Below are 14,789 nucleotides of genomic sequence, written 5' to 3' on the forward strand. Positions count from 1 at the left end.
GGGAAAGGCTGTGCGGGGCTCCCAGCGCTTGCGATCAGGAGGTCCCAACTACAGTCCGCTTCTAGTATCGATTAAGAGCTAAAATAAGCAGGCAGTCGGTAGCTCCGGCGGGAGGGCAGGGGCCAGGTGAGCCAAAGAAAGTAGTTGAGATTTCAGAGGTCTGCACGTTAACGCTGCTTTAAAAGGCAAGAATCGCGCCTGAGACCCAGCTTGTAGAGGGCAGGGAAAACAAACAAACAACAACAAAAAAAAAAAAGAAAAGGCGAGGAGGAATCGAAGTCAGGTATGGCCGGCTAAAGCATCAGAAATGAGAAATGACCTAACTTTACAGCCAAATAAACAGGAGGCGGCTACTTCCGTCTGAGGCCTGGGACTCAAGAAGGGAAATTGGGGTTGGGGGCCGCCAGGAAGACCTAGCAAAGGGGCAAGAGGGGGCAGAGGCCTCCAGAGTGGTGTCGGCTGTTTTAGCCTTTAAAGCACCCCCTCCCAACAGCTACCTGGGAATGTCTGTGGAACAAAACAGTGAAACTTGGCTAAAAACTGACCAAGAAACTTGGGCTTCCCACTTGCAGCAAAACCTCAGGTTCTGCGAGACCCCCAAGTCCACCTCTGATCTTGTCCAATCCTCAGCCTTGGAGAAAGGTTTCTGCAGACTTGGAAGAAGAGTGCAGGTGGTCCCCTCCCTGCTGTGTCCTGGGAGGGGGCTCCTGGGCTGTCTAAGGGCAGACCATGCTCATGTTGCAAAAAATAAAACAACCCGCTACCTCTCCCCAATGGCTGCTGTGTCCTGGCCTGGCTGGGGAGGTGTCTGAACACACACAGTTTGCCAAGCCCTCCAGATGAAGAGTGGATTACAGTGCCAACCACATGCACGTGCATCTCTCCCAGATGGGCATGGCACATCTGGCCTGTCTGTAGTATTTTCTCCATCCAGGTGATACATCTTGCCCATGCCTAGTACAGTGGAAAACTGTATTCTAATAGTGTATGCATCAGAGTTCTATATTTCTGCGCCTGAGCCCCCATGATCCTGGTTTAAGGGGCAGCTGCTCAGGTGTCCTGGAAACAAGATAGGGTCTATTTAATGCTCATTTGTTGCCAAGGCATCTTGCATGAGAGACAGTCCATTTCCATCACTGATGGAACCTGTCCCAGGTACTGTGCTAGGCGCCTATCCAAGGATCTGTCTCATCCAGTCCTCCCAGCAATCCACTGAAGTATGTCTATTTCCATTTTCCTGATGAGAAAACTGGGGCTCTGAAATGTGAAGGGGTTCACCCAAGGTCACACACACAGCTAGTAAGAGTGAGAGTCTGGATTCCAAACCAGGTCTGTCTGACTCTGACACTACTGGCCCATCTCTTATTTCCAATCAAAATACCCCCTTTGCCCCAGTGAGGAGCCCCCCAAAATTAAAGACCATAGGATACAGAGCCTGGATCTCACTTTCTTTCCAGAGCATTTATTCCAGGTCCAAAAGCAACAACAGTCGGCACACGGGTAGTGTATATGGTTTACAGAGAACTCGCTCACACCTTACTTCAGTCACACTCCCACCAACCCAGTGCTGCCATTATCACCCCAGTTTAGGGAGGCAGAAACAGGCTCAGTGAGGTCGAACAACTCGTTCGCTGCCCAGCCAGCTCACCCAGAGCCCTGGCACCAGCCCCCTGGCAGGCCCATGGTGAGCTTCCTGGCTCTGCAGATACCACATATGGGACCATTTAACCAACGGAGTGAGGTCTCGCATTCTGTTGTGAAATTGCTAGGTTGTTTTCTCTTTGTTTTAAGTGTTCTTGCAATATTATTTCAGGATTCAAAACTTTCTCTTCACTTATGCCTCTCTTATACTCATTCTTGTTCCACGTATACACCCACCTGCGATGCAGGGCCATTTAGGAAGTGGAAGAAGGAGTTGCCTTTATCTGTGTTCAAATGATATTCAGAGACCATAGTGTATGGTCTTTGCTAAGATTCAAGAGGAAGAGTTTGAGATTGGAGGAATCCTTTAGTCAAACGGTTCCATATCCAAAGGGATAATCAATAATCCAGGCAGGAAATGATTTGAGGGGTCTTTGACCTTGAGATGATGTACCAAGTCCCTTGTCACTAGAAAGAGCCTTGCCAGGGAAGGGTGTTCTTAGCCTTCAGACAGCCAGGGCTCTATGCCACACTCATTCTGAACCTCACTTGTTCACTCTCCACAAGAAACACATCCCTCCATCCTATGAAAAAGCTTAATTTTTTCTCGTTATTACAAGATTATATGTATATTTTTATATTAGACCAGAATGTATAAAGAACAAAGTAACAATCACTTAAATTCCCACAAGCCAGAGGCCACCACTGTCAAACATTTGGGAATGTTAAATTTTGACACCTTGGAAAAGAAAAGAAATGAGATTATGTCTACACATATTTGTTATTGTTATTTTAGTAAATAAAGAAACACTCTATGTGATTCTGTTTATATGAAGTTCTTCCCCACCCCCACCCCCCCAAAAATACCTGCTTTCTGCCAGGCACTATATTGGCATTTGAGATTCAAAAATGAAAAATAATCTCATAATATCTTCCCTCAAGCAGCTCACTATTTAGTAGAGGAAGACTCCTTCGTCAATAAATAAGTGCAACAAAATCTTATAGGTGTTGTGATAGAGGTTGTCATAATTAAACAAAACAGAAAAATAGAGTGAAGTCTATTTTGAAGCAAGGAGAGTTAATGGGATAAGGAATTAGATAAAGACTTGTAGAGAGATTCTAAGAGGTCATGGGCACTTTTAAAGTACAGTGGCCCTAGATCTGAATCTACCTCGACACGGATGTCTTCCCTTGTCACAGCTATCAGAGCATTACAGTTTGGCTTCTCAGTCACAGTTGGGGTGAGTTGGTTGGTTTCGATTCTCAAATTATTTGAAGGGAGTAGAGGTGGGCAAGACTTGCAATTCCACAGAGAGTAAAAGAAGACTTAGAACGTATATAAGCCTAGGAAAATTGTCAGAGGTGGCTTTGACCCAGTAGTGAGAGAGGAAAAAGCATAACCCCAACACCAGAGATGAAGGAAGAGGCCATTCCCTGCACCAGTCACCAGATGATGAGATTGGCCCACAACAGCTTGGTTGCTGTCTCAAAAGCAGAGTGAGTTAGGAGGCCCTGTGCCCTCAGAAGAAAAGACCACTTAAAAGTCGCATATTGATAGCATTTAGGGATCCTTTATTCATTCAACCGATATTGTGCATTTACCATTTGTAAGGAAATTTGCAATTGACCTGCAATTAACAGAGTTAAAGATTTAGTGAATTATAGTCCTTGCCTTCAAAGACTAGTTGGAAAACTAGATAACTATTATTTAATGTGCCCAGACATAAAATCGCCTATATTTTTTCCTCTTGATACTGTCCTCATCGATAAGTCGGGGGTAATAACAGTGCAGGATCTAAAGACCTCACACAGTTGTTCTGAGGACAGAATGTGATTAGGATATTAAAATGCCTTTGTAAAGTGCAGGCATTAGACAAGCATTAATCGTTAAAATAATTTTCAGCTCTGTTCTCCCCTACTGGTCAATTAGTCATTCAACAAACAGTTATTGTGCACTTATGCTGAGCAGGTACTGTTCTGGCACATAGCAGTGAAGAATACAGAAAAAAATCTCTGCCCTCATAGAGCTGACATTTCTCAGTAGGACAGTTTGCTGACATGAATTAAAAGACTCATCAGCCACATGAGAGGCAAAAAGTTTAAGGCTGATACATACAAATATATGTGTGTGTGCATATATATACATCTCCACTATTTGGAATACTGAAAAATTAGAAACTAAGTGTTCCTCAATGGGAGACTGGTAAAAAAAAATTATGATGCTTCCATGATACAGAAAACCGTAGCTATTTTAAAAATGGAAGTAGCTACCTGTAGGGAGTATCATGGAAAAATCTTTTAAAAAGAGAAAAAAGCAAGTTCCAGAACAATACAAAATATGCTTCCATTACTGTTTAAAATAAGCACTACTTGTTTATGTGTTTTATTGGTACACTATATGGTTACATATGAATACTTAGATGTAAACATAGAGTAAAGTTCTGAAAAGATACACAGTTGACAATTGTGTCACTTCAGGGCAGGAGAGGAGAATTGATGAGGGGATGGTGTGGGCCACGCACTTCTACTGACTGCAGTGTGAATTTCTGACAGTGAGAGTGCATTTATGTATTGCTTGTATAATTATACAAGGAGACACATGCGTGTGGGTATGACTGAGTTATAGCAATGTGAATATGGATGACAATTGTTACTCTTTTAATCTACTTTAATGTTGTTTTACTGTCTAAAGAGAGATAGATACACATAGATGAGATGATGTCAAAACATAAAAGGTAGAATTAAAACACGCTGTCCTGGCTCAGAGATGTTGCCTCTCCCCACACCACCTGCAGTTTATAGTGAACTTTTTAAAGAGCATCATGGGATGTTGGATAGAAATCCTTGATCTCCAAGTTCTGAGGCACATGTAATTATTTCACAGTTAAGTAGCCTCAGGATCTTTGCGATAGATATGACTTCATTATGAGAGCATCATGCCTCTCCCAGCAGTAATTGAGCTTTGGCTGGAGCCAGGGTGAGGGTTCTTGTATGTGATGGGTGGCTCTCAACAGGTCCCCTTGGTTCCCAAACCAAGGCAAGTGAGCTGGCCTTAGCTTTGTTGGCTTCTGAAAACCAGCTCATGCATCCTGGCCAAGTTTCTTCTATTGTCTCTCTCTGTGACCTTGAGCAAGTCTTTGCTCCTTCTGAATCTCCAATGGAGGGACTTTACCAGTCCTGAACTTCTGATTTCTATTGTGGCAAGTTGTTTCAAGAGGAGACCATATTTGTTCATATGCACCTGCCATGGACTGGGACAGAGAAGCAGAATAGCAGAGTCCCTGGTCTTAGGAGCAATGGTGGAGTCCAAATCTTGGGGATGTTGAAGCTGGTGAAACTGTTAGAAAGGTGGACTGAGCACAGAAGTATGGAGATCCTTCTCCACTTCTCTGCAGCCTCTGGCTCTAAATCTCTTGGATAAAGCTGGTCTCTGTTCCTCCAGCCCCTTTGTTCTGAAAATAAAACTGGGAGAGCCCCTACCCGGGCTGGGTGGCTTCAGGTCCTAGATACTAACCCACATCATGTTACAGTAGGAAAAAAGAGTCTCAATCTGGGCACAGGGACAGACAAAATCATGGTGAACTCAAGAAGGACTGGAGATAGGACCTGGGTCTTCACAGCCGATCATCGATAAAGCAAACTTTTATTAAGCACCCACTGTATGCCAGGCATTTAGGTTGTGGGAGCACAAGTGTGAATCAATCAAACGTAGGGCTTACATACCCAAAGCTTAAGTGGTTAGAGCCTTTCCTGAGCAAGACTATATCCTCCAAAAATGCTCAGATCTGTGTCCATCCCCAGGTTCCACTCCCTTGCCCTCAGCCCAGAGAATCAGCCCAACCAACCTTAGCCTTGAAGGAACAAAAGCTGCTGGAGGTGGCTCAGGCATGCTAGACATTGAATTAGGTTCTAGGGTTCAGAAGTCATCCAAGACCATGCAGAAAACTCCATGGTGTCACTGGTCAAGGCCAATCTCAAGCAAGGGGAACTTGCTTCCATGGACAGAGCCAGGGTCGTGTTCTCCCAGAAGAGAAGGGGAAGTGTGGCTGGAGCAGAGAATTAGCACCGAGCTGACCCAACCTCTCATTCTCTCTCCACACCTCCTAGCTGTGTGACCACATCAATGGCTCAGCCTCCTGAGCCTCAGTTATTTCTTCTGTAAAATGGGAATAATAATTGCACTAATTCCTCTTCCTTCAGAGGATGATTCCAGAGATCAAATGAGGTAATGGGTGGAAAGGTAAAGTATAAAGCGCTTTAAAATACAGCTGGTGTTGTGCACTTTGAAGCGATGCATCTTCCTGCTTTCCTCCCTCTACATCCCCCCACCCGCCTCACTGGAAAGACCCTTTGCCACGCAGCCATGTGAGGTTACCCAGTGCAGCAAGTGCGGGAGCAGTCATGGGGGTGGAGGAGGGAATCCCTGGACCACTCCCCACTCGTGGGCTGGAGGGATCCTTCCAGAGCCCACAGATTCCCTCTCAAATTTTCCCTTGGGAGGCAAGTGGGCAGGCAAGCTGGACGTGGGGCTGAGAGGCCCCACACTACTGCGGGTTCGGGCCCGCCCTGGAACCTATTAAACCAATGCCTTGTAAGTGGGCCCCTCCCAGCCAAGAGTGCGGGGGAGATGGGATGCTCGCAACCCGGCAGGTGGTAGTGAGTGGCTTTTTCAGAGCGCTTATGGGCTCCTTTGGCGGAGAATCTCTGCCTCCATGGGCTCCTCTGAAGGAAGAAGGGACTCTGGGGGCAGCGGGAGCCTGGGCATCGGGAGACCCAGAGGCTGGTCCTCAAGTGCTGTCAACCTCGGACAAGTCACCTCACTTCTCCGGGCACATCTCTCAGAGGTGCATTGTTTTTTATTATAAAAGTCACACGTGATCATAAAAAATGTAAATGTGACAAAAGAAAAAAATCAGAGTAGGTTCCTTCCCCATCCTACCACCATGACAGTCTGCTGTAAAACTTCTTCTCAATATACAAAGAGCTATGCATACTTCTTAAACAGACATTGGGATCACAAAGATGCTGTTTCTGCAAATTTCCCTCTGTCAGTGTATAGGTCTGCCTCCTTCTACAAGCAGCTGCATAATATTCCAGCATCTACTGGGCCATTTTATGGCTATTTTCACAGGGTAAATTACCTGAAATGAAATTACTGGATCAAAAATATTTCTCCATAGCCTCAATACATTGAATATTATTATTCCTTTAAAAATTTTTGATAATGGTGAGTGAAAATAATATATTTTTTAAATTTTTTAATTTAAACTGATTAGTGAGGTTGAGCATCTTTTTTTTTTTTTTTCTGGTTTGTTTACATGTTTAGTGGCGATTTGTATTTTGCCTTCTATATAAAACTTGCTTATATCTTCCCAATTTTTCTATTGGAATGATGACTTTTTTTTTTTATCTTAAAATAGCACTTTTATAGTGAAGCCCTTAATCAATCACTTGCCACACAGATTACATTTTCCCCTTAGTTTGTCATTTATAGTATGTTTCCCATACCAATCATTTAAATACTTATGCAGGTAAATTTTATTAGTTTTTTCCTTTATGGATTCTGAGGTTTATCCCTTTTCAAGAAAGGTTTTTCCCTTTCTCATGATTATGAAATTAAATTGTTCTTTAGGTTCTTTTGTAGCTTTATAATTCTTAAAAATGTGTGCATCTTTAATACATTTGAAATTATTTTTTTCTGTGAATGTGGCATGAGGTGAAAATCTACCCGCCCCACCCAACCAAATAGATAACTAATTATTCCACCATTTGAGGAAAAATCTAACCTCTACTAACAAGAGAAACAATCTGTATCACATACTAGATCCCCATATATCTTATTCCTCATTAACCTATTTTATTTTTATTCTTTTATTCATTAATCTATTTTATATTCTTACAACATTTTCATAATAATTAATTACTCTGATTTTATAATATCTTTTAAAAGCCAATAGGGCAAGTCTCCTCTCATTTTTCTTGTTTTATAAAAATTATCTATTCTCATATATCTATTCTCCTAGATAACATTTAGATTCAACTTGCCAGTTCTTCTAATCAGAAATTTTACTGGAATCGCATAAAGGTTATAAACTAATTTGGGGCAGAATTGAAATCTTCACAATATTTATTCATCCCAAGCAGAAATGCAACAATTTACTTCGTTTAGGTTTTCTTTGATGTACTTCAATATTTGTTTCTAAACAGGTCTTAGATATTTCTTGCGTGAATTAGACATTGTATTTTCAGTTTTGTGAGTGATTTATGCTTTGTTTTGTTCTTGCCATAGTGAATGTGATAATTTTTCATTTTATATTTTCAACTTGTTATTACTATTAGATGAGAAAACTATTTAGTTTATGTCTGGGAATCTTTATGAACTCTCTTATTGTTTCTATTAAGTAATCAGTTGAGTCTCTTGCATTTTCCACATAATAACTGCTTTACTTATTACCGAAGTAAAGCGTATCTATTGTAGAAAATGAAAACATACAAAAAGAAACAAACAGTACTTGCAGAATCTACTCTTCAGAAATAGTCATTCTTAACATTACTTACATATAACTTTTAAAAAGGATCATTATATATATATATACAACATTATATTTACCGAAGTAGACGTATGCATACGTCTGAGAATTAAGTAGACATATGATATACATAGCTGTTCAAATAGCACCATAATGTTTTTCTAACCTACTTTTTGTACTTAATAAAATGTTGTAAACCTTTTTCTGCATTATCATTCTAACAGCTATAGTAAACGTATAAATTTATCTAATCAATCCCTAACTTTCGATGTTTAGGTTGGGTTTGTTTATTTGTTTATTTTTATAAATTCACTTATTTTAATTAATTTTAAGTATATATACAGTACATTGGTTAGACATTTATATAGTTTATAAAACGATCCCCCTAATTGCTCATTCTCTCCTCTGGTTTTCCACCTAGCGAATATGAGTTTATTTTTTAATTTTATGAATCTATAGTAGACATCTTACTATCTAAATCTTTGTTAACATTTATGATTATTTCTTTAAGAGAACTTTCTAGAAGTGGAATTTCTGGGTCCAAAGTCATGGGGAAATCTACGGCTTTGGGAACAAATTGATAAATTGCACTCTAGCAAGCTCGTGCCAATTTTTTCTCCCACTTCCACTTTTTAATATATATCCTACTTTCTTCGGTAAACATTATACCATAGGAATTTCTTAAGTTCTTAAACTCACTGGCAACATCACTTTGATGGTGAAAGAGTATTTCGTCAGTCGCCAACCCGCAGTTCCTTCTGCTTCCTGGGATATAAACCCAACAGTTTCCAACTTCCAGACCAAGCAGCTTTGTTTGATGGGGAGCCTCCGCTTTGGGATCCGACTTTTAAAGTAGAAATAAAATAGTTAACTCGGCCTCCATCAGTTACTCTCTACAACCGGAAGGTGGCCAGGGGGGGTCCATGAAATGTTAATCATTCTAAGAGATCGCTACCTACAGCTACCTACAAGTAACAGAAGATCCGTTTGTGCTTTAAAAAATGCCCTTCCCTGTCATTTTTCTTTTTTTTTGTCGGTGAAAAAGGTGTCATATTCCTCCCTGTCAGGTGTTCCCTTGGCAAGAAACTCCCAATTCAGAAACCCTTCCAGCAAGGGGATAAGTTTTTCGAAGCGGCAAATGACTACAAACACATCTGCATTGACAAGTCACAACTTAGATCCTTCTGTGGTGTTTCTGCTCTTTTGAAAATGTTAATAAAAACTTAATGTGGAAAAAAACCAACTTTTTCCAAATATGTGTACCAATGAGCCCGAGGCAACTCATACTTTCTTATAAAATAAAGTAGGTCACTCACATCAATCATGTTGTCTTAGCACATTTTTTCCAAATTAGGAATTCTCAATCCATCATACCACGTTATGGCATCCCTTTTCCAAACATTTCCTTTTAATATGCTCTTTAACATGATAAGCAAATCTAATAGAATACATTAGTGTCACTTTCCAGTGATGGAGTGTTTCCTCCTGTTGCAATTCACAATGAGTTCAGGGAAACATTTTTACTAGTTCACTCTCTAATAGCGATCACTTGTTGAAAATATGACAATGGCCCCAAAGCTGCCAAGGCCACACTTGGGTGTTAGCCTTAGAGAGATCACAGGGCTCTCCCTTCACCTCTCCATGTGTTATAGACGTAGAGAACTCGAAAGGATGTGTGTGTCCCAAAGCAAAATCATAAATTCGGATTCTGTAAGTGAAGGGAGTGTTTAAATTTAGCCTGCCTGTCGATTCAGTAGGGTTGCATATGCATACGTACCCTGTATAGATCAAAAGCTTGTACTGGGCTTCATTTTAAACCACACTGCTCCCAGAACATTTCCAAATCTCCTGGACCATGCAGAAAGGGAGGATCCTTGGCTTAATATGAGCGAGAGTCTCCCAAACCGGTTGCCATCGTTTTGGAAGTGAATTTGGACCCCGTGTGAGATGCAAGCTCTGTTTACAACCCACTTGAGATAACTATATTTGCCTGTCCGTATATTTGACAACATTTACCTGGCAAAAACAGGGTATTTGTTTCCACTCAGATCTCTGGTTCTCAGACTCATGTGTTCAGTGTTAGCACTTGAGTCTCTTCAGGGATTTTTTTATTTGGACAGAGTTTTGGAATAAAACATTTGGGAAAGTTGGGAGTGGGAGAGGCTTGTAGAGCGCCCAGGAATTCAGCTGTTTCAGGCTTTTGGCCACTTAAAAGGAAAATATCTGAATGGAAAAGAGAGAGTTGAGTCTATTCTCTGGCCCTTTTGTCTGGACATGTGGGGTCCTATAGACACTGGTTTAGAGGGCCCATTCCCTCAGTTGCCTCCCCTCTCCCTCCTGCCTTGGGAAAGGGGAAAGGAAAGTTATGGACTCTGATCAGCCATAGCTTCCTGGCACTAACCTGTTATGGCCCACGGCTAACGACTTGAGGCTGCGTGTGCCCAAGACGTGTCATTAACTCATTTATCACAAAAGCAACGGTGCTAGGGCCAGTGGAAGACAGAAAAATGAGGCACAGCTTCCGCCCTTAAGAAGGTCGAAGTCAGGCTTGATATCGAGTAGGACATGATGAGGGGGGGAAAGTGCCCAGGGACTTCAGAGAGAGAGAGGTCATTGCCAAGTATGAGGCAGATATAATAAAAGATTAAGAAGAAGACGCTCTCAGGACTAGGCCTTGAATGATGAGTAGGCTTTAGATCTGCACTCTGCACTTCGGAAGGACATTCTAAGTGAAGGGCACAGGGACAGTAAAGGGATAGGCATGGGAAAGCATGCAGGAAGTGGGGGCGTGAGAAATCATTCAGAACCAATGGAATGCAGGCTGCATAAAGAGAGGCATGAGAAGAAATCGAGGAAGGAAGCATGAAGCAAGCGTGTGAGGAGCCTTGAAGGCCGAGCTAAGGAGCAAACCCTCCTGGGAGTGCTCCCTCTCCCATGCCCCCAAAATCGTTCTGGCCACATGAACACGTTTGCTTGGAATAGGAAAATTATTAGGGTGACGACATTTATGTCGGTGTGTTTTAACGCTCTCGATCTTGTATCTCATTTACGTTTCTCCTTCTATACACAGGCAAATGCTACAGCAAACTAAAGTGTTTTCCATTGCTGAGGTTGGGAACATCATCTCGGAAATCTCTGCTGGCCTCAAAACCATCGCTCACAGAGATTTAGGATGCCCTCACGTTTCAGTATTTCCCATGAGTCGATTAAAATGTGTAGAAGCTGCCACTTTCCTTCTGGCCCATAGACCCAGAGAGGACTACGCAACGCAAGACGTCAGGTGCTTTGGCGAATTCATTAGTTTGTTCACCAAATATTTATTGAGCAACGACTAGGTGCTCTAACGTTGCTCTACGTGCTGGAGACAAAGTGTATAAACAAAGCACACGGGGCTCCTGTCTTCCTGCGGTTTACTTTCTGGTGGGGAAAAAAAAAATGTTAACACGATAATTTCAGAGAGTTACAAGGGAAATAAAGGAAATAAGCCGAGCGGCGTGATAGAGTGTGACTGGAGGCAGGAAGGGGCAACCGTGTCTGAGAAGCTGGTCGGAGGAGGCCTGAAGGATGGAGGCTGAGAAGGAGCCAGCCAGACGAAGAGCTCGGGCAGGACGCAGCAAGCAGAGGACACAGCGAGTGCCAGTCAATACCTGGAGAGCTGAAGAAGCGAGGATGTGCGAAGAAAGGGAGCACAGGGGTCTGCAGCGTGGCGAAAGCCAATGTGGAATTTGAGGTACAGTGGGAAGCACCTGCAGGGTTTTAAGCAGCGCAGTGACTGAGCTCCGAATGTCGGGGTACCCGCTTTTGAGCCGCCATTAGCCACCATCTGCTCGGGCCTCACCGCTGCTGACTTTTCCCGCGAAGTCAAAACGAGTATTGCGAGTGCATCGGCTTTTATTTTTACAGCAATCTTTGTACCCAAACCACCGTAGCATTTTTAATAATAAACTGGCAGGGAGTCAGACATCTGTACTTGAAAAAAACAGCCCAAGCCAAGTATTTCTAAATGTTTTATATTTACTTGTAACATTAGAATAACCATGAGGTTGCTTTTTGCATAATCGGAACCATTCTCATTAGGGTTCGACAGACCTCGTCCTTCACGGGCTTTGGTGGTGGTTTTCATTATGGCAGTGACATTGATCTGACGGGAGTGAATCTCTCCTTGAACGTTTGTGGGGAAAGGGGGACGCTGAGAGGATGCAGGGCAAGCTAGGAAAATAAGAACTCTACGAAGATAACCGTCAGTGTGACATCGGGGTGCCGTGGAAAGAGCCCAGGCTGGGTGATGTTGGGCAAGTCACTTAACCTCTCTGAGCTTCCGTCTACTCCTAAGCAAAGTGGGATGATGACATAATCTACCTCGTGGTGTTATGATGAGGTCTAAAATAACATAGGTAAAGAGGCCTCGTACAAGGTTGCGTCTGGTGGCCTTCCTCTAAAATTAATATTTAATATCCAAGATTGAGACACTATCCCCACTGATTTTTTTTTTCTAAAATAGGGTTGCAAGATTTGTCAAATAAAAATACAGGGCACCCAGTTACATTTGAACTTCAGATAAATGAAAAATTATTTTGTATAAGTATGTTTCATGCAATCTTTGGGACATACTTAGGGTAAACAAGTATTTGCTGTTTATCTGAAATTAAAATTTAACTAGGCATCCTGTATTTTATCTGGAAACCCTATGCTAAAGGTTTAATGGTTCTCAGATCATAAACAAAGAGTGTTTTTGAGACCTATTTGGTCTTGGTACACTAACTGGCCACCTGCATCAGAAGCAGTTTAATATCCTTGCAAAGACTGTGTCTTTCTTGCTCACAGAATCCCCAGTGCCCAGAACAGAACCTGAAATATAGTAGGTGCTCAATAAAAGTATATCGCATGAACCACTGAAAGACTATAAGCCTTTCTTCTAAATCAATTAGATTTGATAAATATATATATTTTAAACATATCTTATAGATCAAGCATCTTTTACCTGACGTAGGTGAGAAGACAGACCCAGCGACCACCCCAGCACCCCCTCCCCACCACCAGAATCAACCTGGAATGGAAGAGGAGGGCAGCCTTCGAGCATTCCCCCTCTCCCCAGGCCACCGGCAGCCAGCATGGAGCCAGATCTGTGCGGTTCACATCTCAGCCTTTGCCCTGAGCTCCTCTGCGTGGCATCCCCCAAAACAACACGGGCTGCAAGAATGTTTCACACCAACTCATTTCATACTTCATTTATTTTATTAAAAAAAGAAGATAAAACTTCCAGGTTCAGAGTCCACTCTTCACCCCCCACCCTCCACCCGCTTCTGGCAAACAGGAGACATCTGGGCTGGGAGGTGGGGAACGGTGGAGTTAGGGGCTGGGAGAAGCCGCTGGTGGAAGGGAAAGTCAGGTGTGGCCCCTTCTGAGCTTCCCAGGCCAACAAATGTCTACATTTCCTGGGAAGTTGTGAGCCTAGAGGATTTCCCCAGGAATCCGGGCTAGGCTTGTAAAGAAATGATCCCAACATCAAGAAAAGAAACCGGCCAGTAAATTCCTAGTTAGTTCATTTTCTAAGACTTGTGAATGTGGTTTGAATTTTCTCTAAATTAAGATAATCATAAAAGGTTAAGATATTTAAACAGAGCTGCACCTGATCCCAGGACTTGATTTGTATGCTTAATTAGTTCCCGAACATATGGTTCAGAGCTTCTTATAAAAACAGGGTAATGACTCGAGGTATATTTGGGTATTAGATTGAATGATGTTAAAGGGACATTCGGACCCATCTCAAAGGCCTTAACCTGCCCTTGATCTGTGCTGGAAGCTTTGGCTGACATCTGTTTCAAAGAGATATCAAAAAACTTTCCAGTGGCCTCATGATAAAACAAAAATCCATACGGAGATAGATATCAGGCATTAAAATACTTAGGATTCATCTTTGCCTGAGGAATGTGTGGCCCCAGAATATAAGCGTGCGGGGGGAGGGGTTGATGAGGGGCTCTGAGAACTGCTGAGGCTACAGGCCTTGACTCAATCTGGAGAGGGAGCAGCTGGGTCACAAATGTCCCCAAGGCCCTTTGTTCTTCCGTATGTTTTAGTTTCCAATAATAAATCAGGTGCGCCTGTGTGAGGGACATGATTCAGGTCACCAAGAGTCGCTTCTCCAGCTCCTATGCAACCCCACTCTTCCCTACTCCCCTCCCTGGAAGGCACTCTGGGGACTGTCCCCAGCAGGAGTGACGGGCGCTGACTCACCCATACTCTCTGTTCCAGTCGTGAGTAGCTCCTCCTCTAACCCGCATCCCTAAAGACGTGGCGGGGGGGCCGGCGGGGGGGGGTCTGTACATATGCGTGTGTGTGTGTGTGTGTGTGGGCGCGCGCGCGCATTTGCTGTGCATAACACAGCTTCCAGACCAGCCCCTCCCCAATCTCCAATCAGATTTCTGCCCCTCAGCCCTTCCTAAATAGGGATTCTGTGTCCATTATGTTTATGAAAATTTGGGCCACATATAGGAAATGGCAACGTCATCTAGGGCCGTAAAACGGGCCTCAGAGGGGATCAGGCCCATCGCCTTGGCTTTAGTGCACCATCACTCTACCCAGCTTCATTTATTCACCCACCTAGTCACCTATCCTTTT

General features: G+C 43.0%; 1 long non-coding RNA gene across 6 annotated transcripts in view; it reads left to right on the top strand.

The window, feature by feature from the left end:
• LOC107196332 overlaps nucleotides 1–14,789 on the top strand; it is a 28,767-nt gene that overhangs the window by 9,914 nt on the left and 4,064 nt on the right. For 3 of the 6 annotated variants that reach the window (XR_001517733.2, XR_001517735.2, XR_003042848.1), the window contains exon 2: nucleotides 11,242–11,901. This is a non-coding gene — a long non-coding RNA (uncharacterized LOC107196332). Of the gene's footprint in view, nucleotides 1–11,241; nucleotides 13,070–13,136; nucleotides 14,426–14,789 lie in introns of those variants that run through there. The other 3 variants (XR_003042846.1, XR_003042847.1, XR_003042845.1) reach the window with 3 other exon arrangements.

Source organism: Pteropus alecto, unplaced genomic scaffold, assembly GCF_000325575.1.
Source record: "Pteropus alecto unplaced genomic scaffold, ASM32557v1 scaffold177, whole genome shotgun sequence".
Classification (NCBI taxonomy): Eukaryota; Metazoa; Chordata; class Mammalia; order Chiroptera; family Pteropodidae; genus Pteropus; species Pteropus alecto.